This window comes from Chiloscyllium plagiosum, unplaced genomic scaffold (genome assembly GCF_037043375.1).
Source record: "Chiloscyllium plagiosum isolate Xiang-an unplaced genomic scaffold, Cpla_swu_hap1 HiC_scaffold_15, whole genome shotgun sequence".
Classification (NCBI taxonomy): domain Eukaryota; kingdom Metazoa; phylum Chordata; class Chondrichthyes; order Orectolobiformes; family Hemiscylliidae; genus Chiloscyllium; species Chiloscyllium plagiosum.
In genome coordinates this window covers 19,343,511-19,370,397 of record NW_028270153.1, presented here as the reverse complement: position 1 = coordinate 19,370,397, position 26,887 = coordinate 19,343,511, and the positions used below count along the sequence as shown (strand labels likewise).

The 26,887-nt window shown below is 38.0% G+C and overlaps 1 long non-coding RNA gene across 1 annotated transcript in view; it reads left to right on the top strand.

The window, feature by feature from the left end:
- Window positions 1-3,237, top strand: part of LOC148147621 (uncharacterized) — a 74,207-nt gene extending 70,970 nt beyond the window's left edge. The window contains exon 4 of the long non-coding RNA XR_015759472.1: window positions 1,097-3,237. This is a non-coding gene — a long non-coding RNA (uncharacterized LOC148147621). The remainder of the gene's footprint in view (window positions 1-1,096) is intronic.
- Window positions 3,238-26,887: the final 23,650 nt, after the last annotated feature.

Here is a 26,887-nt window from a genome sequence, read left to right as displayed (position 1 = left end):
TTATGGGTAATTTAGTACAGCCAATCCACTAACCTGCACATCTTTAGACTGAATAAAATATAAATAAAAGCTCTTTCTTTCATTGAACGCAATTTTACACAGGTCCATGAGGTCTGAGCCACTGAGAAAAGATTTTAGAGTAAAGCACGTGCATTGTCACAGTATTATTGTGGGTGGCACAGTGGTTAGCACTGTTGCCTCACAGTGCCAGAGACCTGGGTCAATTCCCGCCTCAGGCAACTGTCTGTGTGGAGTTTGCACATTCTCCCTGTGTCTGCATGGGTTTCCTCTGGGTGCTCTGGTTTCTTCCCACAGTCCAAAAATGTGCAGGTTAGGTGAACTGGCCAGGCTAAATTGCCCGTAGTGTTAGGTGAAGGGGTAAATGTAGGGAAATGGATCTGGGTGGGTTGCTCTTCGGAGGGTCGGTGTGGACTTGTTGGGCTGAAGGGCCTGTTTCCACACTGTAAGTGATCTAATCATTATCAGATCCAGTGGCTTCCTTAAAAGACTTGTAGCAGCAATGACAAAACAATATCTACCCTATATAATGGAGCTTTAATTCATAGGCTATCTGCATTGACTGTCACTACCCACTTTCAAAGAGGTCAAGGCTGACAGTGAAATGTTGAATTTCATGCGGCAGTGGTAAGCATCAAACAGATACCGCAATAGATTCTTGCAGACTTTGCACATTATGAAGTAAACACATATGTCCGTAATGCTACTGTGAAAAACGTCACTGTGGAAAAGAGGACAAACGACGATGAGAGACCCGAATCATGCTAAGACTGATCCTGAGATACAAAAATGAGCACAAGTGCCTTCCAGTACTACCAGTTTAAATAGCTTCATTTCAGGAGGTTATTTTAGTATTTACTGTTTTTTAAATTTTTTTTTGCAGACCTGTGTGAAAAAAAGAAATTCAGTTGAGGTTACTTTCATCCGAGCAGAGTTAAAAAAAAGGCAAAATATCTGGATCAGCAGAAAGTTGTTTTTTTTTCCCCCACTAGAGGTGTCTGTTTAGGGGGTTTCTGCTGGTATTTTTGGTTCTGACTGTGGCTTGGGGAAATTAATCTTTACTGTCATTAATACGCAGATGTGAAGTTCTCACCACAGCAGGACTGAAGTCAGCATTAACACAACTACAAGGTGGAAATGTTTAACAGAAAGCTGGAAGGGAGCTGCACTCAGAAAGAAGAGACCCAGGAGAGTGTGTGTGTGTGTGGAAATGCTGGAATCCAGCTCAGTACGAGGAGTAGATAGCAATTGTTTTATTTTATTTTTAAATGGATCACATGCCCAATTTTTTTTAATATAAGGGACATTCCTTCTGAGGATATTTGAAAATGGCTGCTATTTTTACTTATGTACAAATATTAAGCAACCCTTTGCAACTTAACTATCTCATGAACAATAATTAGCTTCATTTCACTCGTGCAAAATACTGAGGTTGTTATATAACATCTTAAAATGTACCATCGCAATTGGACTGCCTTTTTTGACTCGGGTCCGAGGGCACTGTAAACTGGAGAATCAGAATGGAAAAGTAATGAGCTGCTAAATTAAAATGTCTGCAGAATTGAGTGAATTTATTTACGTTCAGCAGCCAAGAACCAGTCACATGCTCTGAAACTTTAATATGCAAAGCAGTCTTATTAAGGGCATTGTGAGTTTTTGAGTGCAAAAATAATTATGGATTGACTTGTGTGATGAAAAGTGTCCTGTTAGCATCGTATGGGGCCATCAATATGAGCAACAGCAGCAACCGGCTGCAATTCATTATATTTATTCTTTCTCTTGACTAAGTGAAATGTTTAATGGGTGCAATCTGCACTGTTTCAGTCCATGGGCACTTGCTGACATGAATGGGTGGCATGATTAGCAATGTGCCAGGTTTCCTCCCAAATATAAAAATGTCATCAAGACTTTGCTCTCGACCGGGGATAAACCTCTATTTTTATTCACTGCCAAGAGAATGTCTCACAGTAGCACTAGATCACAAATAAAAACAACCTGCAACAATTATTTTTGTTCAATGTGGAACGTTCACTGAATAAAATGAACTTCTTTAATTCGAATTGAGCATTAATCACAAAACAGTATTGACACAGACAAAAGTATTTTCCTCTCAACTATAGCACATGTTTTCAAACAAGTTCATAACTGAATGAGAGACAGAAGATTATCATTATTTAGTCATCCCATTATAACAATATATTCCTAGGGCATATATTATAACCTTGATGAGCACCCGGGTTCCCCTCATACTTTTCTTTGAAAGGTTAATCTTCACTTTGTGACTTCTTTTATGATAACATGGGGCAGCCATCTGTGAGACAACAAAACAATCCCAACTGTTTATTTGTCAGCAATTTAAAATGTTCCCATTATTTACCCAATCATTTGAAATCTGGCCATTGTTTTACAAAACATCCCACAATAAACTGCATATTTTACAGAACAATTGAAAATATAAGACTTCTGCACAGAATAATTTAAAACAAGTTCCTGTACAAAATAGATTGTGCTGCATATTTGTAGAATCATTTAAAACAATATCCTGCTTTACGGCATAGCTAATATGTATTCTATAATACTAAAAGGGCACCATTTTATGCAAAGATATTAATACACTTATAAAATAATTAAAGTATATTATATATTTAATTAAATTAAATAGCTTACATAGTATTATTTGAAATATATCTCCTTTTCCAGAAGCACATGCATTAGGGCACCATCTTAAAACCTAATTTAAACTGTATCCTTGTATTAGTTTAATATTCAATGTATTCCTGCCATTAGAATATTCCAAAGTGCACTCATATTTTATAGGTAAAGTGCTCCCACCTTCCTTTTTAATTTATAATTTACCTGGTGCACATTTATGTGCAAGAATTTACAACTTCCTATTCTAAAGAAGAATTTTAAATACAACTGCCTTTTTAGAGAATACCTTGAAATCCACATTTATATTACAAAATAATTTAAAATATATCTCTTTAATGTTAGGTTATGCAATCAAGGATTTTTTACTGTGACCAAAGTTTCCCTCTAATTCTGATGTCTTCATTAGCTTTGATTTAGTTGAGACTCCAAAAGCTCATTAGGTTAATGTTGAAGTCCTATATTACTGTTTGTGAGTATTTATGGAGCATTTGTAATGTTCTAATTTCATTGATTGAAAGTTTAAAAATTGTAACAATGTGGTTTTCGCAGTTAAAGCAAGGTTATTTATTTGCCAGTTGAATAAAAATTAATTCAGATTTCATGCTGATTCTCACTTGTGGATCTATTGATGTAATTTCCTTGCTACTTATCTGTTTTAGAAGAAGCAGTTAATTATGAAAGATATGATATTTTGCTTGAAAAATATTACAACAACAAGATCAAAATAAATGAAACACAAAGCACCTTTTATCTATAACTATTTTGGTTCGCAGAGTATTAACTGCTCAGAAAGGTTGAAGCTTTACTTCCAGGAAAACAGGCAGAACAATTTGATCCCAGTTTTTCTAATCACTCCTGCAGCACCACCCCCCCCCCCCACCCACCCAACACACACACACACACACTCACACACACACCTTCCACTATCATATGCCTATCATTCATTGCCAGAGTAAGTAGCAAATTGCTCTGCGGACTCTGAAGCGTTGCTGTTACCAACCCCTCAAGAGACTCTAATCAGAGTGACACAACCTGGCACCTTTTCTCTCTCCCTCTGAATGAATTTCTTTTTTTTCATCTGCTATCACTTGGAAAACCAGATGGAAATTAGAAAATGGTTATTGTGGGGCCCACAATTGTTTGCTCCATAGAAAAAAAGTTTTTAAAAAATATACTAAGGTTGTAAATTATCCTGAAGTGAGTAAAGAAACTGATTACAGGGTCCCATAAAAAGCACTAAAGATAAGTCACTGAAATTGCAGTACATTTTGAAACTTAAAGATTTGATTATTCAAACACTCTCACTATTCCAGTCACAGGGAAAAGGAAAAGGTTAGTGGGGAATGTTAAAGATATTTAAGTCTTCGGAACAGGAGATGATAAATATGGGAATTTTTTAACATGACTTTGAAAGTAGTTCTGCCGATGCTCACACGTGAGGGGAATGCTGGAACTATTTCAAAAGGTGAACTGACTTATAAATTATTAAAGATTAAAAATAATTGAATGGTGTTTGAAATGCAGAAATGCACTGTTGGGCCCACCACATAATCATGGAATATGGAAGAAATGAAATTTGAACAGAAAAAACAGCATTGGCCATGCATTGTGTTGAGGCAGATATTGAATATGAATTTTATTTGCATTTCAATGTTAATAACTCACCACACTGTTTATTCCAATGCATTTTTACACACATTCTACATTTCATAAAATTAAATTATTAATGTACTTCATACATATTCCTCTTATTGACAGAACACCAGGTTATGTTATTTGATGCTATTATATCTAAAAAAAAACCACAGTGTAAAATGTACACTGTTTGGGATATGTGAATAATACAAATATAATTACTCAAACAGCTGTATAACAAATTCTGATATTACAATCTTTTCATTACAACAATTTGTTCTTATAAATTTCAAGTTATAAAATCTTGTTCTTAAAACCTCGTCAGCACAAGCAATATTATGACGTTTGTTTATTACAACAGTTGGCAATTGTAAGAGTCTATTAGTAGAACCCTCCTCTCTGAAAGGTTGATCTCCTCTTAGACCACTCCAAAATCTGTTATCACCATCAAGAAGCTTGAAGCTCGATGGGGTGACCTTTTGCTGAGAAACAATCAAAGATCCCTAGACTTTGTGATCCTGAAATATGATTACACTGCATGTAACAATAGGGAAGCTCCATTATTTTTTCTTTTCTCTGTTGTGTCTTGAATGTATCTAAAATATGATTAAAATATGTTTGTACTGCAGTTCCAAATTACATCTCTATGGATTGCATTCATATATATTTATCTTTCTTTTTGGAAATTTACATGAGGATTTTATACTATATCTCTCTGCTTATAATGTCAAAAGATGTGTTTGTAAATGTTTTGTTATATATGTACTTACCTGCATAAACTGTCCATATGTATGCCTTTTTTCCATTTATACAATGACAGCATAGTATACTTATGTCACCATATTAATTGCATAAAATACATTGAAAGATAAAAATATAAACTTTCCAACGATAAGAATTTAAGTGTAAAGTCAGTAATGATTGAGAATTTGAATCATTCATCAAGCTATTAGAAATCAGAATTAAAAATGCATCAATGGTTGTGCCAGTTGATATACCAGTAAAACTGCTAATGTTTAATCAGTGACCAATAATCACCAGAGTTGCATCACTGCTCACTGACCAAGGAATCCTTTGCATGTGATTTTGTGTTTTGAAATATATATAGGATGAGAGATTAGATAGCTCAGTTGGCTGGACAGTTGGTTTCCAATGTAGGGTGATGCCAACAGCACAAGTTCAACTTCTGCACCAGGTGACATTTCCATGAAGGACTCTCCTCATTCTCTTCCTTCATCTGGGCCATTGTGACTCTCAGGTTAAACCACTACTAGTTGTCTCTCTCAAATGAGATAGTAGCACTATGGTCTGCTGAGACTATGATGACTTTACCTTCATTATATTACAGCCTACATTCTGAAGATTTGGTTTTATACTTAGTTGCAAGATAGAGAGCAGGTTGTGTCTTTTTTAATTACAAGTGAAAATCAAAATGTTAAATTGCCCAATGGAGCATCTGGTCTCCTTTGTTATGTGTCTTTTGGAGTTATACTGCAGCTGGTGCAAAAACAAATCACAATTTAAAAAAAAAACGTTTGTTCATGGGATGTGGGCATCTCTGGTTAGGACAGCATTTGTAGCCCACTCCTAATTTCCTCAATATGTCAGTCCCTCTAAATGTAGGCTAGGGCTGAGGGCAAGAGTCACAGTGCTTGGTTAATTATGTTCAGAACTTGTACTTGAATTCCAAGTTATAGAGCCAATGTACTAAATTACACCCAAGTCTCCAAAGTAGCTGCATAACTGTATCTTTGTCTTTGAAAAGATTTGTAGCTCAGATTGAGGTTCTGGATATAGGTTTGCTCCCAGAACTGGAAGGTTCATTTTTGGATGTTTCATCACCATACTAGGTAACATCTTCAGTAAGCCTCTGAATGAAGCACTGTTGGTGTTGCCCGCTTTCCATTTTATATGTTTGAGTTTCCTCTCAAACTCAAACATATAAATAAAAAGTGGGCTGCACCACCAGTGCTTCATTCGGAGGCTCACTGAAGATGTTATCTAGTATGGAGATGAAACGTCTAAAAATGAACCTTCCAGCTCAGGGAGCAAACCTACATCCAGAACTGTAACTATATGTAGTAGATAGTCCTCTAGTTGCACCTTATTATGCCACCTAGTATGGGAAAATAAAATTTTAGTCGCAAAGCAAGCTCATCACATTTTTTAATTGTACCTTAGCAACTAATATAAAACCACTCAAGGCTTAAACCAACCTTCTTGTTTTACCAGTCTCTTCATTCTCAAGGTCTGTAAAAATTCTATTAAAGTATGGAATTAGCAGGGTGCTTTAGCGGATATATACTGTTCTGTTAGGACTATTACAACTAAAATTATTGCCAAAGGCACATCGATTCTCAAGATAGCATTCTGAGATTTAGTTTCAATCCAGATTGTATCTAGTCTATATTATCGGAGTGAAATGTGACCTGAACTGCCCACGAGAAAGCTCTTTCTATGTGCCTACGTGCAAATGCTTGCTTTTATCTCAGCAGTTAAAGTTTGAAGCCTCCAACTCCAATCATTGCATGATTGTGATAACTAGTAGCAGTGAGGGGGAATGCAATAGCTGGTATTCTGCTACTGCCAGCATTTGGCTACATAAGTTCCAATTGCAGTGCTGGGGATAGGAGATTGTGTGTCCACCTTACAGCTTCTTGTTAAAAGGATGTGTCAGGTGGATTATCAGGTATTCCCCCATCTCCCTTGACAATTCTCAATGGTAGCCAAGCCAATGAGGAACTGGCATTTGTTCCTTGAGTGGTTTCCCAACATTCTGAACCTTGACCAGAGTAATTGATTCGGGGGGGGGGGGGGTGGAGGTGTAATCTCTTTGTCAGTGCACCTTCCAATGGCAGTTAAGAATCACAACAAAGTCTTCTGTCCATCTTCCCTTTTAAAGGACTCTGCTTTATCTTGTATAAATAGATCAGTTTGGGTCAAGGTGAGTGCAGATATTGTCCCCTCACTGGTGCTAGTGTTCCCAAATTACTCCATCCCCAGATTTGGCCTGGAATCTCTTTTGGCAGAAGTAGCTTGTACTCTGATGTATTTGGCTGATAGTCAAGTGAAGGAGACTTAAATATTTAGAAGCTGAGGACTAAGGAGCATCTGCACACCAAAGCGTTTCATTAATTGCAGGCAGACATAAAGCATTGAAGATAGCCAAAGACATTTGCATTGGATCTACTGTTCCTCTAGAGGCTCTCTGCTCCACTCTGGATTTACATCCATCCTTACCATATTACTCCAACTACAGCAAAACAGGAACTCTTTCATACTGATGCCCAAGTTGAAAGATAAATGTATCTTAATAATTCACACGATTGCAAAGATATTGGACAGTCCCACACAACGCACCAATTAATGTTAAATGGTTAATTTTGCAATTAAAACGCCGTATTGCAGAATTGTATTTAAATACCCTGTAACCAGCTAATTTAGAGACAAGTGTACACAGATCTGCTGTTGTAGCCTACCAGCAGCTGTTTATTTTTTGCTCATTTCCAAATGACCCTGTCAGACTTAGCCTAGTAAGTATTTTGAAATCTACTTCATGTGATCTGTCATTCGTGACCCCAAATCCTTGGTACTAAGTTGTCAGAGATAAGGTATTTTCTTTTAAACAAAATGCTTTCCATATCTTCAAAACAAAAACCCTGCTTCAATGCTATAAAAAAGTTTCAGCTTCAGGCGTAGTTGAGGCTTGGTCGTAAGGCACGGACTAGGTCAGAACACATCATTTTTCAAACTAACAGACAGATTTAAACTACTGTCATCATGGGTTTCTTTAATGACAATGTTTTTGTGTATCCCCCAAAGTAGATTTAATAGTTAGCTCCTTAAGTGAATAGTTTACGAAGGAAAGCGCCATTCCTGTGACAATAATTTCAATGATAAGAATGCATTTTATGAATCCATCAGCAATGAAATGGGGGAGTGTGGGAATAGGTAAGCGGTTTTCAGCATCACATTAATACATTCACCGTTTTGACACCGCGTGCCTAAAAGTGAGATGCGGCTGCATCTATTTTGGTTTTATTTCATTTTAAAATCCTCGCAATTAAGCTGCTGAACTGTACATAATGTATTATCATTACACAATGCAATGCGCATCACCGTCACTATGTTGCATGCATGACCATACGCATTTAAATAAAAACAAGGAGCGCCAGCAAATTATTCAAATATTCAGCAGGTTCTGTGTTTTGCATGGCAAGCAGAAGGTGGCCCCTCTCCCTTTTTGCACTTTTCCTTTTGACATCTTGTATATTCAAATCGAGAAAATGACTTACATCACACCAGAAATATGCAATATACACATCTATGTAGCTTATATTTATTACATGAAATATTCAGTGCGTGAATTAATAGATAATCAGGGCGTTTTGCGAAGTTACAGCGTGCCGACTTGTTTCAGTCATTGATTAATACCTGAAGCCGTTTGATGGTTGACAGTGACGGGAATCTGCTACACCAGATCAGAAATCTACATTCAAAGAAGTAATTGCACAGGACGAAAAGAATTTGCTTTTATTCATGGTTCTTTTCTTTAAAAATTCCAAAGTATTCATAATGCATGTTATCTAATAAAGATGCCTGATGAATAAAAAGCATACAGCTTCCCCGAAGTTGCCACAAATTTCCATTATATTGGGGTTTTTAATACGAGTATCCTTCATCCTGCTGAATTATGCAACGCAGAGTGACATGTTTGGGATGTTCAGTGTTATTAGCTTAAGAGAGGGAGAAAGAAAGGAAATCTCTCGGATCAGAAAAAACTCATCTGTATTGCTTTTCAGTATTGTTTTATATAAACCTTTTAGAATATAATAAAATATTCTAAATTCTAAAATATTATAATTCACAGAGCTTGTGGCAATAACTTGTTGTTAGCATCTATTAAAATATAAAAATTCTTTTTTTGGTCTGACTTGTTTAGATCTTGTCTCTGTTCAAAATTGCCAAGACTAATTCGTGTTGGTGCGTCTCTTTGCACTTCAGATTTTGGGTCTCAAAATGTAGAAGAAAAATTATCAGAAACATTCCTCACTCACTGCAAAATATCAATGGTGCAACATCCTTACACTGCAATCTGAAATGCCATAAGAAATATGGTGGTATGGTGGTTAGTGCTGCTGCCTCATAATACCAGGGGCCTGGGTTTGATTCCACCGTCAGGCAACTACCTGTGTGTAGTTTCTCCATCTCTGTGTGGGTTTCCTCCAGGTGTTCTGGTTACTCCCATAGTCCAAAGTCGTGCAGGTTAGGTGGATTAGCCATGGTAAATTGCCCATTGTGTCTAGGGATATGCAGGCCAGGTGGATTAGTCATGGGGAATGCAGGGTTATACGGATAGAGTCGGGGGTGGTTCTGGGTGGGATGCTCTTTAGAGGGGTGGTATAGACTCACTGGGCTCAATGGCCTGTTTCCACACTGTAAGGTTTCTATGAAATAGAAAAAGGCCATTTGGCCTTGAGCATGCTCCACCATTTATTTAGATCCTGGCTGATCTGAACTTTGTCCTGTCCACTTTCCTGCCTTTTCCCCATCACCCTTGATTCCCCGACTGATCACCAATCTATCTACCTCAGCCTTAAATACACTCAAGGGCTCCGTCCCCACAGCTCTCTGTGGCAAGGAGTTCTGAGGACTGCTGAGAGAAGAAATTCCTCTTCATCTCAGTTTTAAATTGGAACCCCTTTAACCCGAGACTCAGTCCTCTGCTCCTGGACTGTCTCATCAGGGGAAGCATCCTCCCAGCATTTACCCTCTCAAGCCCTCTAAGAATCATGTATGTTTCAATAAGATCACTTCTCATTCTTCTAAATTCCAATGAGTAGTGTCCCAACCTGTTTAACCTTGTTCTTAAACAATCCCTCCATACCGGGGATTATCCTAGTGTATCTTCGCTGAATTGCCCCCAATGAAATGATACCTTTTCTTACATAAGGGAACCAGTATTTCAGATGTGGTCTCACCAGCACCTTACACAGTTGCAATAAGACTTTCCTACTTTTATAGTCCAACTCCCAGGAAATAAGGTCCACATTCCATTAGTTTCCAGATTACCTGCTGCGTCTGTATTCTAGCTTTCAGTGTTTCATGCACAATTTTAAAATTTAAATAATGTTCTGTTCTTTTGTTCTCCTTTCCAAAATGAATAACTTCACATTGTTCCACATTTTACTCCATTTGCCGACATTTTTCCAACTTATTTAACCTATCAATATCGCTCCGTAAAATGTTTATATCCTTATCCAACTTGCCTTTCCATCCATCTTTGTGTCGTCTGCAAATCTGGCTCCAGTACATTCACTTCCTTTTTCCAAGTCATTAACAGCACTAATCCCTGTTGAACCCCAATGGATTACAGGTCGCCAATCTGAAACAGAACCCCACTCGCTGTTTCCTGCCCATTAACCAATTCTTTAGCTATGCCAATATACTACATCCAACACCATAGGCTCTTATAACAACCTTAGTGTGGTACCTTATTGAATGTCTCCTGGAAGTCCAATTGCAACACATCTACTTGCTCTCCTCGATCCACTGACTGAGACTTCCTCAAAAACTCTAATAAATTAGTCAGATACAATTTCCCTTTCATGAAGCCATGCTGACTTTGCTTGATTAGATTAGATTAAGGATTTATTTCCTTAATAGTTGAGTCTAATTTCCTTAATAGTTGAGTCTAATACTTTTCAAATAGATAACGTTAGTCTAATCATCCTAATGATCCCTGTCCCCCCACCACTAGCTGCATTTTGCCAACTTGTAAATGGACCATTAATCCTGACTCCTGATTTTTGTTAGTTAATGTATTCGCTGTCCATGCTAATATGTTACCCTCAACAACACAAGCTCTTATTTTATGCTGTAACGTTTTATATGGTACTTTATGAAATGCTGTTTGGAAATCTAAATTCAGTACATTTACTGGTTCTACTTTATCTGTCCTGCTTGTTACATACTCAAACATTCCAATAAATCTGTCAAACATGATGCTGCTTTTATAAAACCATGTTGATTCTGCTTCATTATATTATTGCTCTCTAAATATTCTGCTGCCGTTTCTTAATAATATATTTAAGCATTTGCCTGAATAGAGATGTTAGATTAATCAGTTCCATTGCCTGCTCTCTGGTTCCCTGCTTTCTTGAGTAGTAGTGGTGCATTTATAAATTTTCTGAACCATAAACATTTTCCAGAATCTAGGAAATTCTAAAAGATTACATCCAATACAACTACAACTGCTGCAACCACATTCTTTTAGGTGCTAGGATGCAGCTCATCAGGTCCAGTGGAAATATCAGTCTTTAGTCCCATTAATTTGCCCAAGAATGTTTTTTTCTGTAGTAATTACGATTATTTAAATTTCTTCAATCTATTTTGCCCCTTGATTTTCCATTATTAATGCAATGCCTTTACTGTCTCTACCAGGGAAAGACAAGCAAAAAGTATTTGTTTAAAATATCTGTCCCTTCCTCATTTCCTGCTTTAATTCCCCAGTCTTATCCTACCAGTGACCAACATTTACAGTAGGTACTTTTTAAACATACTTTTAGAAGCTCTTACTGTCTGCTTTTATATCTGTTGCTATTCACTCTCATAATCTATTTCCTGTTTTTTGTCATGCTTTTCTAATCTCTGGGAGTGTCCCCTTTTCTCGACTTGAGCTAACCTTTATAACATTGCCATTTTTCATTCAATTTGATGTCATTCTTAATTAGTGAACAATGATTTGTTCATCCTTTTCCTGAATCCTTCTTTTTAAATGGAATGAGTTTTTAGAGTTATGAAAAATCTCCTTGAAGGTTTTCTGCCACTTATGTATCATTAAACCTTTGAACCTATTTTCTCAGTATAGGTGACACTGTCTTCATATCTTTGCTTTTGTCTTATTTAAGTTTAAGACATTAGTTTCAGAACTAACACTGACATTTTCCCAGTCCTTGACTGAAATGGGTAACGGCAATTAAATTTGGGAGAACGTGATGAGAATGAAAGGAATGAGATCTTTGATTTTGTCTAACGAAAGTCCAATTTTCCACTGAAGGTTTCAAAAACTAAATGAGAGTTTTGCTAATAAGCAGAGAGGAGTGTATTTCATACATTTGCACCCCATTATTAATAGCTGAGCTTACTTCGCGTCTGCAATTCCAATTCAATCAGTCATGGATGGGCAGCTAGATGATGTCAATTCATGATCTTGAAGTTTGCTGATTGCTTCCCTGGCCTCCATATTCAATTTCATTCACCAACAAAGGGACCTTGGAGTGCAGGCTCATCGTTTCTTGAAAGTAGAGTCACAGGTAGACAGGATAGTGAAGAAGGCATTTGGTATGCTTTCCTTTATTGGTCATAGCATTGAGTATAGGAGTTGGGAGGTCATGTTGTGGTTGTACAGGACATTGGTTAGGCCACTTTGGAATACAGTGTGCAGTTCTGGCTCTCCCTCCTTTAGGAAAAATGTTGTGAAACCTGAAAGCATTCAGAAAAACTTTACAAGGATGTTGCCAGGGTTGGAGAGTTTGAGCACAGGGAGAGGCTGAATAGGCTGGGGCTGTTTTCCCTGGAGCATCCGAGGATTGGGGTGACTTTATAGAGGTTTATAAAATCATGAGGGGCATAGGTTTAGGGTGAAAGGAGAAAGATTTAAAAGGGACCTAAGAGTCAACCTTTTCATGCAAAAGGTGGTGCATGTATGGAATGAGCTGCCGGAGGAAGTGATGGAGGCTGGTACAATTACAACATTTAAAAGGCATCTGGATGGGTATATGAATAGGAAGGGTTTGGAGGGATATGGGCCAAGTAGTGGCAAATTGGACTAGATTAATTTAGGATATCAGGTCGGTATAGACAAGTCAGACCGAAGAGTCTGTTTCCGTGCCGTACATCTCTATGACTCGATGAACATCTCATGGCGTGCTTTATGGCTAACTCCACCTTTCATTCATGGAAGACAGCATTGGCAAAACACCAGTGTCACAACATTATTGTGGCCACTTTGAGACTGACTTCACTACTGCACTGCTGAAGCTTACCATTATCTTATGTTGCTGTGCATGTGAGGATAGTCACCCATCTCAGGCATCTGCAAAGGATGCATATCAGGGTTCCTACCTTGCTTTCTTAGTGCTCATTCATGGTGTGCTCCCTTTGAAGCTCACAGTATCCCTGTTTTGCCTTTTGGCACAGAATGTCAGCCAGATTGTCACATTTGCCAGTACTGAACAGTCAAATAGATGCATGTGTGGCTGCACAACTCTGTGCTGCATCAATATCACACATACAGCATGTGTCTGCAGTGAATGTGGCAACACATTTCATATACATAATCCAAATATCCAACTCTAAAAGTCTAAAGACAGTGGTTCAATGTTCAGTGGGGTTGGACTATGGTCAGTCAGGGATTGCTGCCACAAAAAGTCAAGGGCATCATCTGATTTCAGTCTCAGGCTTGGCGACTGTCAGTCTGGGGATGTGGGTAGTAAACATCAAGGGGGGGGGGGTTATCTGGGTGTAGTCCAAGCTGCATTGAGATGTGTGGGAAACCCGTGCCAAATTGTGATGCAGAGGAGATAATGACTGATGTTGGGGTTGGGGGAGGCAACTCCAAATAGTTCTAATGTAACATGGGAGTGTAAAGAGGACTGTGGAAGAAAGGGCTTTTGCAAACCACCCCCACTCTGGTAACAGGATGAATTGAATGAGATGGAAGAACTCCTAGTGGTGTGTAATAGCAGACAAGTTTTAAAGTGTCATGAGTGAGTGAGTTGGAAATACAGGGGGCAGAAATGCTTAGCAACTTGGTAGGGTGGGATGGATGAAAGCTGTTGAATGAAGATGCTGCATGCAGTACTGACTATAGTAGATGAACAGGCTTGTGAAATGGCAAAATTCCTGGGAGCATGAGCTATCAGAGGGAAAGTGATGGCACTTACGCTTGTAGAATGCAAAAGCTGATTAACCTTCTTTCTTCACAGCTGGATATTACATCTCACTGGGGGGCACTGACCAAGTGTTTACCTTGGTCCAGGCTAGCAGCAATGGGTACTGTGATCTCCTTTCATGGTTTAGATAAAGAGGATGGTCCTTCTCTCCACCAGCCCATCCACCAAAATATTCATGTCCCTCCCTGAGAACCAGGATGTTAACTTCCCTTTCTCAGTTATTTTCTCCCTATGAACATTCGAGGAGCAGTCTTTGAATGGTAGTTCTTGGCATGAAGCAATTGAATAGGTGTGCTCCTGGGGTTTGAATACAGTGCCATAGCATCAATGCACACAATTCCTGGCAGTAACAAACAATTTTGCCTCTGAGATTGCACGATTCATTGCTGTGGAGGCCATGTGCATAATTATTGTGATGAGCAGTTGAAGATTGTGTGAGAAAAGCCATGACTGCCCACAGAGAGAAAGTCTCCATGGAACTCCCTGAAATTGACACTTAGCCAAAATAAGGGAAGATTCAGACCAAGTTTCTGACCCTCAAATTACATGTGAAATTTTATGATGTAATGATCACTCTTCCTTAGAGGATCTTTCATTATGAGCTCATTAATTAGCCCTGTCTCATTACACATTACAATCCCAGATATCTGAAATGGTATGTTTCCTGGTTGGTTTGACAATGTATTGTTCAAAGTAACTGCCCTGGATATACATTGTGAATTTGTCTTCAAGGCTACCTTTATTAGAACATTTTTTGGGACAATTTTTACTCTAAAGGTGGTGCATAAATGTAAGTTGTCATTGTTGAAAGGAATAACAGGAAAACCAGCTGAATAAAGTATATTTAGATGTTGCAAGGATAAGTCAAACATAGTTAAAGGAATGAAAAGCTGAGAGTAAGTTATTTTATGTGATTTAAAAATAAGGAAAGGGCAAACAGAAACATGGTACCATTCGTCCTTCAGGGTATAATCTGAAGTACATTTACCAAATGCTGCCCTAAAGAACAAAGCAATATTTAAACTCATCTTTACTTGGGATAAACTGGCCAAATGAATAAAATCTCCAGAGATCTTTCACTGAATAAGCTGCAAATTGAGAGAGAATCCAAACATTCCTTCCTCTCTGTACAATCTGTAGATTAATCTCTGGAGCAACTTGAAGAAAACAGGAGTGTAGGTCACTCAATACGTATAACCCATCGAATCAATTTGGAGTATTCCACACGAATGGTTTAATCTGCAGAGATTAGAGTGCTGAAATATTTTACAGAGTGAAAAAGTCAAGGCTACCTTTGTTATAACACTCTCGGGACAATTATCACTTAAGTGTAAGTTGTCATTGTTGAAAGGAATAGCAGGGCAACCAGTTGAATAAATTGTGTAATTTTAGAGCGATAGGAAAACCGAAACGCTCTTCATCTGGAACATTCCTCTCTGAACGATAATCTGAGTATGGCATCCTGAATCATTTGCAATCGAGGGAGTATCGGGCTGGTGCCACAATCCCTATTCATTTTTTTTTTACCTTGCAGAAGGCGGGATGTTCCTTATTGCAGTGTAACCTGCAGGACAGTGGAAATTGCAATACTGTGTGTTATCAATGACCGTGCGATTCCCCTCGTCCACTGAAATAGCTGGGCGGCGCTGACGGAGTTAAAATGCTCAATCGCATTGGTACCGGTTTCAGCAGCGACGACAGGTTGACAACTCAAACGTTACATTACTGCTTTGATGCTTAGTTTTAGCTTCAGCGTGTTTAAGGGCTTGCGCTGTGGATTTCTTCCAAACTTTCAGGAAAATATCAGCTTGCTTTGCTCCTGGGTGGTAATCTTGTCCCCCAGAGGTCACTTGCTATTATGTTTTGTTCAGCACGCTTCCTATTACAACGTAAAATGGGAGAGAAAAGACTAAGACCACCGTTAAGAGCAGGGGGGACAGAAGCAATACATGATTTTGCCTGAGCAATAACACAAAAGGTTTGTTTTTTTAACAAGCCCCCGCTGTGCCTGTAACCCTAGTGCTAATTGCTTCCGTTTAAGACCCAGTGTCTTTCATATGAAATAAAAAGATATAAAAAGCGCCTGAGGGGTATCCGGGGGGAGATGCTGATAGCCACCTCACAGCATCTTCTACCCTTTTGACAATCATTTGGCGATGGTCAGATCCACAGACGGTGGAGCTGGCCTTGGGAGAATGAAAACTTATGAGGTTTTGGTCTTGTTGCAAGTTTTAAGTTTAATTTCGTAGCTGGATGGAGGAGAATTTCAAGAGCGAGCTGGCCAGGGCGAAAGGAAGGAAGGATAAAAAAGCAGGCGGGCGTGAAAAAAGGAGAGCGAGAGAGAGAAAAACACGGTGATGAAGGCAGAGATAAAGAAAGTGAAAAGTAACAGGAGCCCAGATGGTGTCTGAGTTTCCAAGGAAGGTCACTGAACTCGAAAGGTTAACTCTGCTTTCTCTCTCCACTGATGCTACCAGACCTGCTGAGTGTCTGCAGCAATTACTGCTTTTGTTTCAGATCCGCAGTTCTTCGTTTCATTTTGGTGGAGTCTGTTTGTCCTGTTTGCAGTTTTACTGACAGGACTGAAGCTAACAGCCCTATGTCAGGAGCTGGGGGAGTCATCTATTTTTTATCCTCAGTTGGATATTAATTGCAGTTATAACCAGGCTTTTCACATCCCTCTTTAATAAATGGCTACGACTGTTGGCTTAATCAGTGCAACTCTGACGCTTGTTCAGTTTCTCTCTGTTCCCCCCCCCCCCCCCCCACCACCACCACACACACACAGAGCAGCAAGTGTAACATCCAAGGAGATTATCACTTCCAGAGAGTGTCCAGTCGACCCGAGCAGCTGGAAGCTGCCAGTGTCAGCACTCACAGATGTGGTTGTCACATACTCGGTAACAAGTTATATTTCAAGGCTTATAACAATTCCTGCTCAGTTTGCAGTTTAAATAAGCATACAGTCTCTCCCGTGTTTCTGCTGCACCGAAGCAGTTTGCAAGGAAGAAAAAGATCCAGTCAGTAATAATTGCTTAGATACTGTTCTGCACATTCATCAACCTCCTTGCTTTAAAAGCATTACTGCTTATATTGTACAAATTAATTGCTCATCATATGCTACAAGGCACATGATTAGTCTTATTCCTGATAATATTCAATGCTATTTTCAGAGGGAATAAGCTTCCAATTTACTCCACATTCATCAGTAAAATGATTCATGTTTATAGTTACTCTCCTGAGAGTGTTTGTCATACAATTCAACGATATTGATAATGTGTGTAATAAAGGAGTTGATATTGATGAAAATGTGGCTCATAACAGTATTATATTTAATTAGTTACAATTGATTCAGCCTGGTAATGTTGGCATTGTGACTAAAGAGGAACTCTAATCACCGCTGTGGAGCTATGGTATGGATTGCTACACGCCAGCTCCTGGAACTGGGTGGAAAGTGCTTGCTGATACGAGCTTGGGATCATTTTTATTAGATTTTATTAGGACATTATGTTGACTGTAATTGTGCTCATTAGTCATTTATTATTGTTATTACCCTCAAATCCTCCGTCTTGCTGCAATGATATTTTAACGATGCAGGACCCAGGTAGTTGGAATAAAACTGGCAAGTGCTGCAGTTGTGGCCACTGAAGCGCAGAGTGGTTATTACTGAGCTTGTCTGATGAATCACATTTCATTTAGTTTTTAATTTGAAAATTGGTATGGGATTTGGGGAAGCTTAGAGTTATGTTGCTTTAAGTCTTAAGTTTGCACAGTTCTCTGTCACAGTGAAGTGCATAGATCACTGATTTGGACACGCAAGCAGTCTCCTGGAGAATAATGAACAGGAGTACACTTAATGCACATTCTTTCCCAAATCATTATTGGCAACCCAGGTTACATAGAGTACACAGCACAGAAGAGTATTCAGCTCAACTATCCTATGCTGGGATTTATGCTGTATAGGAGGCTTCTCCTAATCCTCTTCATCTAATACTTCTGTTCTTTTCTCTTCATCATGGGTTTATCTAGCTTCTCCTTAGATACATCACATATGTAGATTGAATATTTTGCCATTCACCAACTCCCTTTCCCCATCCCTGCCTTTTTTACATTCTCTTCTGGAAGATCTACCTACAATTATAGAATAATGGATTCACAGGCAGCCTCGGACAATTACACTCTTCATAATTAAGGTTGGACACAGTATCCAAAATAATGGCAATCAGAGATAAACCCAATCTTAACCCTTTTGCAACATCCATGTGTCATGGACATCAATCTCAATGTATAACAATGAAGAACAGTACACCTTTCTGACTTTTCTCGTTTGTGTGTTTTGGACACAGTTCTGTTTCATTTGCATTGCAGCTAAATAGATTGAATGATATGATGTGTGAAACTAACAATGCTTAATGGAGACTGAAGAAAATAAAGAGGTTCCCTATTACCAACCTGGCATTTTCAGGGCAGCAAGATTGTTAGTATGTGACAAATACACAATGTCACATGTTCTTAGCAGGCAGGCCACAAACTGGAAGTGTGATGAAGGGGACCTTGCTGGAGGACCAATAGAACTGTTATTCCATCGTTTCTTCATTTCAGAGAAAGATAGAAGAAAAGGATGAGGTAAGTAGTATAAACTCAATGATGGATGGGAGCAAAATCCTATTTCTGTAGTTTTAAGCAATTTTATTTTTAGATTCCCTCTGCAATGAACTAACGATAAGGGCCATTCAATCCTGATAATATTGGATTAGAGTGTTGGAAGAAAAAGCAGGAATGAATGTCAGTTTACTGTTCTGGACTGTTAACAGACCAACTTTTACAGTGGAGCACACATCTGCTAATCAATAATGTACAGTGAAGTCTCCATTATCTGATATCATGGAAATTTGTTCAAACCAATCTGGGCACACTACCAACTGCAAGTTCCCTCTAAGCGGCTCGCTACCCTGACTTGGAAATATATTGTCATTAGTTCATTGTTGCTGGGTCAAAATCCTGGCACTCCCTCATTGAGCAATGCCTTGGTTTTAAAATTCTCCAAGATATTTTCAAATCCCTCTCACTCCTCCCTACCTCAGCCCCACAACCCTCAAAAATATCTCTGCTAATTTAATTCTAATCTCTTAAAATTCCTGAATTTATGTCACTCCACCTTTGCTTTCTAAATGTTGCCAAAGCTTCTAAGCTCTGGATTTTCTTTACGAAATGCCTCCACCCCTTTTTCCCCCTTTAACAATCTGCCTTTTTAATTACCTACCTTGATTTTTGGTCATCTATGAGTAAATAATCTGTTTGATTGAATGGTCTATGTGACCTGTTTTGATTGGATTGATAAGTCTAACATTCATTAGGTCAGTTTACTTACTAAGAGGTGAAAATGGGGTGAAATAGAAATGATCGAAGTAGTGCAATAAAGTTCTGTGTCACATAAGCCTTTGCCTTGCATATTTTATCAGGATGGCAAATAATGGGAGCGTAGACAATGGGGCTTCCACATAGGCATAATTACAAGGCAACAACTTGATATTTGTTTTTCCTTCTCCAAACCAGAAGAAATAAGATACATCAGCACTATGTGATAAGATGCGGCATGTGTTAGGAAAATTTGGCATTCCTGTAGTACTTAGGAGGGGATGGTTTTGAGGGAATGAATTGTTTGCTAACCGACATTTTCCACGAGATTTTCTAAGAGTTTCTTTCTAATCTCCTCTCACCTTCTTGAGGCTAGCTAAGGGTTGACTGTAGTAGAACAGGGCAGGGAGTGATGCATTTCCTCCAGTAGAAGAGAGGCAACATGAGAGGTTCAATTATTAAGAGTCATTCTCATACACTTCCTGATGAAGGGTTATGCCCGAGTCTCTTGCTCCTCAGATGCTGCCTGACCTGCTGTGCTTTTTCCAGTGCTACACTCTATCGACTCAGGCTCTTCAGTATCTGCAGTTCTCAGTATCTCCTAGTTCAAACACTTCCTGCCAAGTTGTAACAGCAGGACAATTAGAAGCAGAGATGAGCAGAAATAAAGTAAGATTAATGGATTTCTGTACTTAAGATACCTGTAATTTGGGAATGATGAATTTACGGTTTTCAATATATTTAAAAATGGTTGTGATGGGATCCTGGGGTTATATATTGATAAAATGAGAACATTGGCTTTATGTCTATAGACAATAATGCTGTGAGAGGGATGGGTTATGAATTTAAATAGGCAAAAGTGAGGACTACAGATGCTGGAGATTAGAGTCGACAGTGCATTGCTGGTAAAGCACAGCAGGTCAGGCAGATCCGAGGAGCTGGAGAGTGGATGTGTAGGGCAAAAGCCTTTCATAGAACAGGGCTGTGATGTATTTCTCCAGTAGAAGAGAGACAACATGAGAGGTTCAATTATTAAGAGCCATTCTCATACACCTCCTATTGAAGGGCTTTGGCCCGAAACATCCACTCTCCTGCTTTTCCAGTATTACACTGTCGACTTATGAATTTAAATATCTGTCACGTGATCTCTGAAGTTTTCCCACCTTTTGATCTTCAGTTCTGCAGACATGGATGAAAAAATATAAATATGGGAAAGTTCAACAAATCAAGCAGTAAAACAACACTTATTGTCTTATCCAGAATTCCCCTTGAATTGAGACATTCCTTTAATGTTCGTATAGCTTCTCATAGAGCTTTACCATTTTTTTTCCTGATGCATTGGCATTAATTGAACAAAATAGTTAAAGCATGATTTAATATTTCATGATCCAAAGGTACAAATATTCGTACATTGAATTCCATACTAACTGTAAAAGAAAAGTCCTCACACATGGTTGTTATAGCATCTATAATTATTGTGTACTAGGTACAGCTAGAATTATTCCTACTCATGGACACTGATGTTCAGTTTTTAACAACATCTGACAAATAAAATCAAAATGAATGACCAGTTAATAATCAGTAAAAAAAAATTACGGTTCAGCTCTCAAAGTGTCATGATCTAAAATTCATTCTGATACCTTGGGAACTCAGTTAAGTAATGGAACCAGAAAAATAAGCTATATATGATTAGAACAACTGCAGTTTTGAGAATCTAATAAAGGTCCTCTAGAACATATTAATCATACTGCTGGATGCAGACAGGAGGACAGGTCACTTTGACATCTAAAAATTTGAAATGTGTCTGAAATGTAATGTTGAATTAACATCTTTGCTCTGCTCAATGTTTGAATGGATAATTTTCCACTAGAATGACCTACCCCAGTCCTGTTCTTTTCTTGCTGTGGAATTCTCTCCAACACAGCAGTTTTTGGAAAAAAATACAGCCATCGGCCAACTAGCAGCTTGACAAAAAAAACAGCAACTTTGCAAAATGAGAGGGAATGTTGCGGTCCCATCTGTACTTAGCTGTACAAACAGTGGCAGAAGGATACACAAGGGCTGCTGTGAAAGCAATTGTAACACGACAAAAGGACTTTTTAGACTCTAGTTGTTTTAATTAGGTAGAATGCGTCATGGGTTTAACGTGGGTGTTAGGACTCAGGTGAGAACTCAAAATAGGTGCGGTTTAATAAATAAAGAATACCACAGAAATGGCTGGAAACAGCGAGCCAGTTAGCTCTATACTGCGAAAGACATTTCAGGTTTGTATCCTTCATCAGATCTGATGAAGGACGAACATTCAAAATGTTAATCTGTCTTTCTATTTGTACTGGCTGGCCTACCTGTTTGTATGCTTCCAGCATTTTACATTTTTTATTTCAGACCTATTTCCAGTTTTGCTTTTAACTTTGTAATTTCATCATTGATAATGTAGAGAACAAGATGAATAAAAGGGACATTTCATCCATATCTAGTACTGTAAGACTTTTGTACGTCTCAGTGTCAACTCTACTAGATTTAAAATAAATTGTGCAAAATTTGATTAGCTCACATCTGATGCTGAATAGATCGTGTATTTCATTTCAACTCTAGGACATCTATATTATATTGCAAATAATAGAGGAATGCTTCATTAAGACTGTAACTCAGTGTTAAGTTGAACAGAAATATTACTGTCTCAACTCTATCACAATACTCAGAAGCCAAATGCAATTCTGGAGGATTTTTAAATGAAGATGATTAAATAATTATATGCAATTAAGAGATAAAGGAAAAGTTTAAAGACACTTCACACAGTTGAGTGTATGGGATTGGATGTTGAACAGCTGCTGCTAAGAATTGAATGTTGAAAGGTTCAGAACAAGTTCTCATTACATCTGTACTTGACATGGAATCTCCCTTTTGTAATGTTTGTTCCAAAAATAGCAAAAGAAATATTCTCAGATGATGGACTTTTGTATTTCAGCTCCTTCAATGATCTAATTAATACAAAATGTTTGATAAAATGCATACAGTCTGCAGCAATGCTTATTATGTTCCTGAAAGCTTTGAAATAACAATCTTTTGCTGTCATGACAGAATTCTCATTTCTTTGCTACATTGATGTAACTCAAAGCATACATTTGCATAAAATTAACTCTTGTGCAGTGCATGGAACAATGAAGAAGCATGTCAGATGTTTCTTACATTAGTAGCCTTTAGGAAAGATTGATCTCCTTTATTAGGTTTTTAATTATACTTCGAGAAGTTGTGGTTTAATTGAAATTAAATGGAAAATGTAAAGAACCAAGAGGAAAATGTGACTGTAAAACATCGAACAAAGATTTAATCTTTCTCTAATGGTTGCTATATTTAGTAAAGTGTTCTGAAATTAGATTTTTAAAATAAGGTCAACTCTTCATTCTTCCAGGTGAGGTGGGAGTGGAAAATTATCTCTATTCTAATATGAGCATCAAACACTTTCAAGTCAGATGTAACAGGAATGATCAAATGCAGAATGAAGCTTCCTCAGAATTGTCAAATAAATACCTTTAAAGACTTGCATTTATAAGGCACTTTTTGTGATCACCGAATGGCTCAAAAATATAATATGAAGTACTTTATTGAAGTGTAGTCACTGATATAATCCAGAAAACTTTGCACTTTATTTATACACAGTAAGTTAATGCGACAATAACTAAATAATCTGTTTTGTTTTAATGTTGGTTATAGAATATATAATGGCCAGGACACCTTTAATGGCTTTGAAGATAAATGTTGCATGACATGAAATCATCTAGATTATAGACTCATTTACTTGAGCTCTACCTGTTTGTATTGTATGTAAACCTATCTCTATCTATGAATACATATACACATGTATGTTCCTATATCTGTATTTGTGACTGTATGAGGGCATATATGTGACCAAGGTTTCATCTGGAAAACCCAAGGAAAAATAGGAAGGGTTTGGGGGTTAGGAGTTAAACAGGGCAAAATGTCTTTCTATTATTGCCTGAGGTCATTGGTAATAATTTTCCATTGTTCAGGAGTTCTCTTTTTGTTCACTTTGATTCCTCACATTATTAGTTTCCTCCCTCTAATCTGTCAAGTACTTTTATCCTTGTCTTTTAATTTTCCTGGATGTCTTTTCAACTCAGAATTTAATATTATGCACTAATGATCTTCTCTTCTTTATTCTAATTCCATGCTGTTTTCATTCATGTTCTTAATTTTGGTTTCTTTTGACAAAATGATTTCATTAGCCTTGAATTGTGATGGAAAAAGAGCAACTTTTTTGTGGCAATGAATCATTTTGATCCATATTTCCATAAAGTCCCATGCTTCCTTTGCATCTTGATAAGCGAGGATTAAAACCAAGTGGAGGTTAGGGGAATCTAGGGTTGTGAAATAAATACTGAGATTGCTTAAAGCTGTCAAAAACTTAGTTTTAAATTAGAATCATGGAAAGAAATAGTTTTTCTTCCAAAGCAAGTATTAACTTGGCCACGGAAACTCCAATGATTGGACTAGGTATTGACTTTGGGCTGCACATTCACTATCAACTGCTTTTTCGCGATCACACAAAGCTAAAATCTATTCCAACCCTCCTCATGCCCCTGACTTCACTGCTGCAGGTTAAATAGATTGACATGGCCTTTTTACGCAGCAAGTGGTGCCTTTCTTGAATGGAGTCAAAGCAGTTTTTTGACCCCATTGATTCCACTCCTGACATTGGGAATGGATTGCAAAATGACTGAAAGAGGACAGATCTCTGCCTGAAAACAAGATGAAACAGTTACCAAGTAGAATGGGAATTAGACTGAATTCATACACACTTGGGGCTTGCTCGCTCCGTCACTCAGTGTACCAAGGGCAGAGGCAGTGCATGGGTGTGATATTACAGGACTAGTGAAGTGAAGGCTCAGTACTTTATGACTTCCAGCTGATGTGATGTATAATAAGTATTTTCTCTTGTCTGTGATGATGAATTAAAATAGTTGTTTGGCAGCTTGAAGTAATCTCAGTATTTTTTAAAATTGCACTGTGCTGTTTGATGCTTGCTTTCAGTTAAAGAGGATCTATGCTTATTTTGCAAAATGTTAGAATAAAGCAAAAAAAGATTTTATGGTACAAGAAAACAGAATGGAAAATCTTTGTCTACACTTGTTTGGTTTTTGTGCCTGTACAAGATCACCCAAACTCATGGTTACGTTTGTACTCCAAGTTTTCTCTCCTATCACATCTTTGTTTCCAGTTTCGCTCCTTTTACAACTTAATTCTTTTTCATACTTTAAGCTGCAAAATTCACTTGAGACCGGAAATCAGAACTTCTGAAATAGCTCCAAAGTTATCTTACAAAAATTTTAAATACTGCCTTTTCCTTAGATGGCTTTCAGTTACACCCCCTAAAAACATTATAAAGCTTTGTACTGGGGTGGCTCAGTGGTTAGCACTGCTGCCTCATAGCACCAGGGACCCAAGTTTGATTCCAGCCTTGGGCAACTGTCTGTGTGGAGTTTGCACAGTTTCCCTGTGTCTGTGTGGGCTTCCTCTGGGTGCTCCAGTTTCCTTGCGTAGGCCAGGTGAATTGGCTATGCTAAATTGCCCATATTAGGTGCATTATTTAGAGGAAAATGGGTCTGGGTGGGTTACTCTTCGGAGGGTTGGTGTGAACTTGTTGGGCTGAAGGGCCTGTTTCCACACTATAGGGGAGTCGAAACTAATCTATTTCCCTTGCATGGAATACCCTTAATATAAAGGTCTCAATTTTAGGCTGTTGAGACAGCATTCTACTGTCTTTAATATTTACTATTGTGCTAAACCAAACAGTTGCACACAATACCTGATAACAGAATGTTTCTCTGCCAGAGACTATGTTACAATGATGATCAACATAAATGCAGAGTGATATGATCTAAGGCCAGTCATGAAGTGGAAGAATGAAAGGTTACTCTTCCATGAATTCCAATGATTATAGCCTTTACAGATTAGCAACAGCTCTTGTATTTCAGCTCAGGAGGATGACATTCAGCCTTATTGCACAATACTGACTCTTTAAGTTGTACTGCCTGCTCAAATTAGGCTGAATTACTTTTTGCATTTTTCTTTCCAAACTGTTACTTAGTTCCTTCTGTGTGAAAATAAACATTGTGAGTTCTTCATTTCATTAATAGCAGGCGCGTGTACACTATGAGTCATAAAGATAACATTGTCACTAATAAATTCAATAAGAAATTCAAGACAGTCAATTTTATTCAGAGGGTTAGAATGTGAAACTTCCTTTCACATAATGTGTTTGAGGTGAATAGCATAGATAAATTATAGGAGAAATTCAATAAGTGAAATAAAAATCATAAAATAAAAATTAATTAAAAATAAGAATAAAAAATGAATACAATAGCCAGTTTAGATAAATTAGGTTGTGAGGTCTCGATGGGTCAAATGGCTTGATTCCACACTGCAGTGATTCTGTTCTTCAAGGTGGCTTGTGTGGAGCTATGGTCAGTTGGGTCAAATGCCCTGTTTTTGTGTTGCAAGTGAGAAACAGCTATTTCTCTTGTAGAAACCATTCGTAACTTTTTAAACCAAAATAGGTCTGAAGTTGGGTGGTTCACCAGAGTTTGAATTCCCCCTGATTCTCTCACAGACCACTTGACACTGTTGCAGTTTCACTGGTTTTATTCAAGTATCTGTCAAGCTAAGGCACATTCTTCCTGATGTTTTATAAGTGTTTCCAATCAGAACTGATGCTATTGGTCACAGACCCCCAATCACCAACAGGTCAGTATTGGCAGCTATCTGCTCACCCTATTCTGGCAGAGACATGCATCAAACACATGATCACTGGCCAATCCCATCGTGGGTTCACTTGACTAGATTAAAATAACCTGTTGCAGCTATGCCACCTACGTCGTAGGAATTTACTGATGTCGTCAGTTTTAACTGCCTTGTGAGGCCAAGTCTCTGGGGGTGAGTTGACCCCTTTAAACCAAATAAACCTAACTCCCAATCAATGCAATAGCAGTGATTTGAAGTCTGCTCATTACATAGCAAATCAAGATCTTCAGGTACAACAATTGAATAAAAATAAGAAATCAATTAAGAACTTATGTATGTAACACTCAGAAAGGCTTAATTTAACTTTACAATTGCAAACCAAGTCCACAATCAAAAGGAGAAGCCTTTCGAGCGAGTAAATTAGAAAGGTAGTATCACCTGAGGAGCTTTATTTTAAAATTCTGCAGTGCTCTTGGTTTGTTATTTCACCAATCAAATTGTAAAAA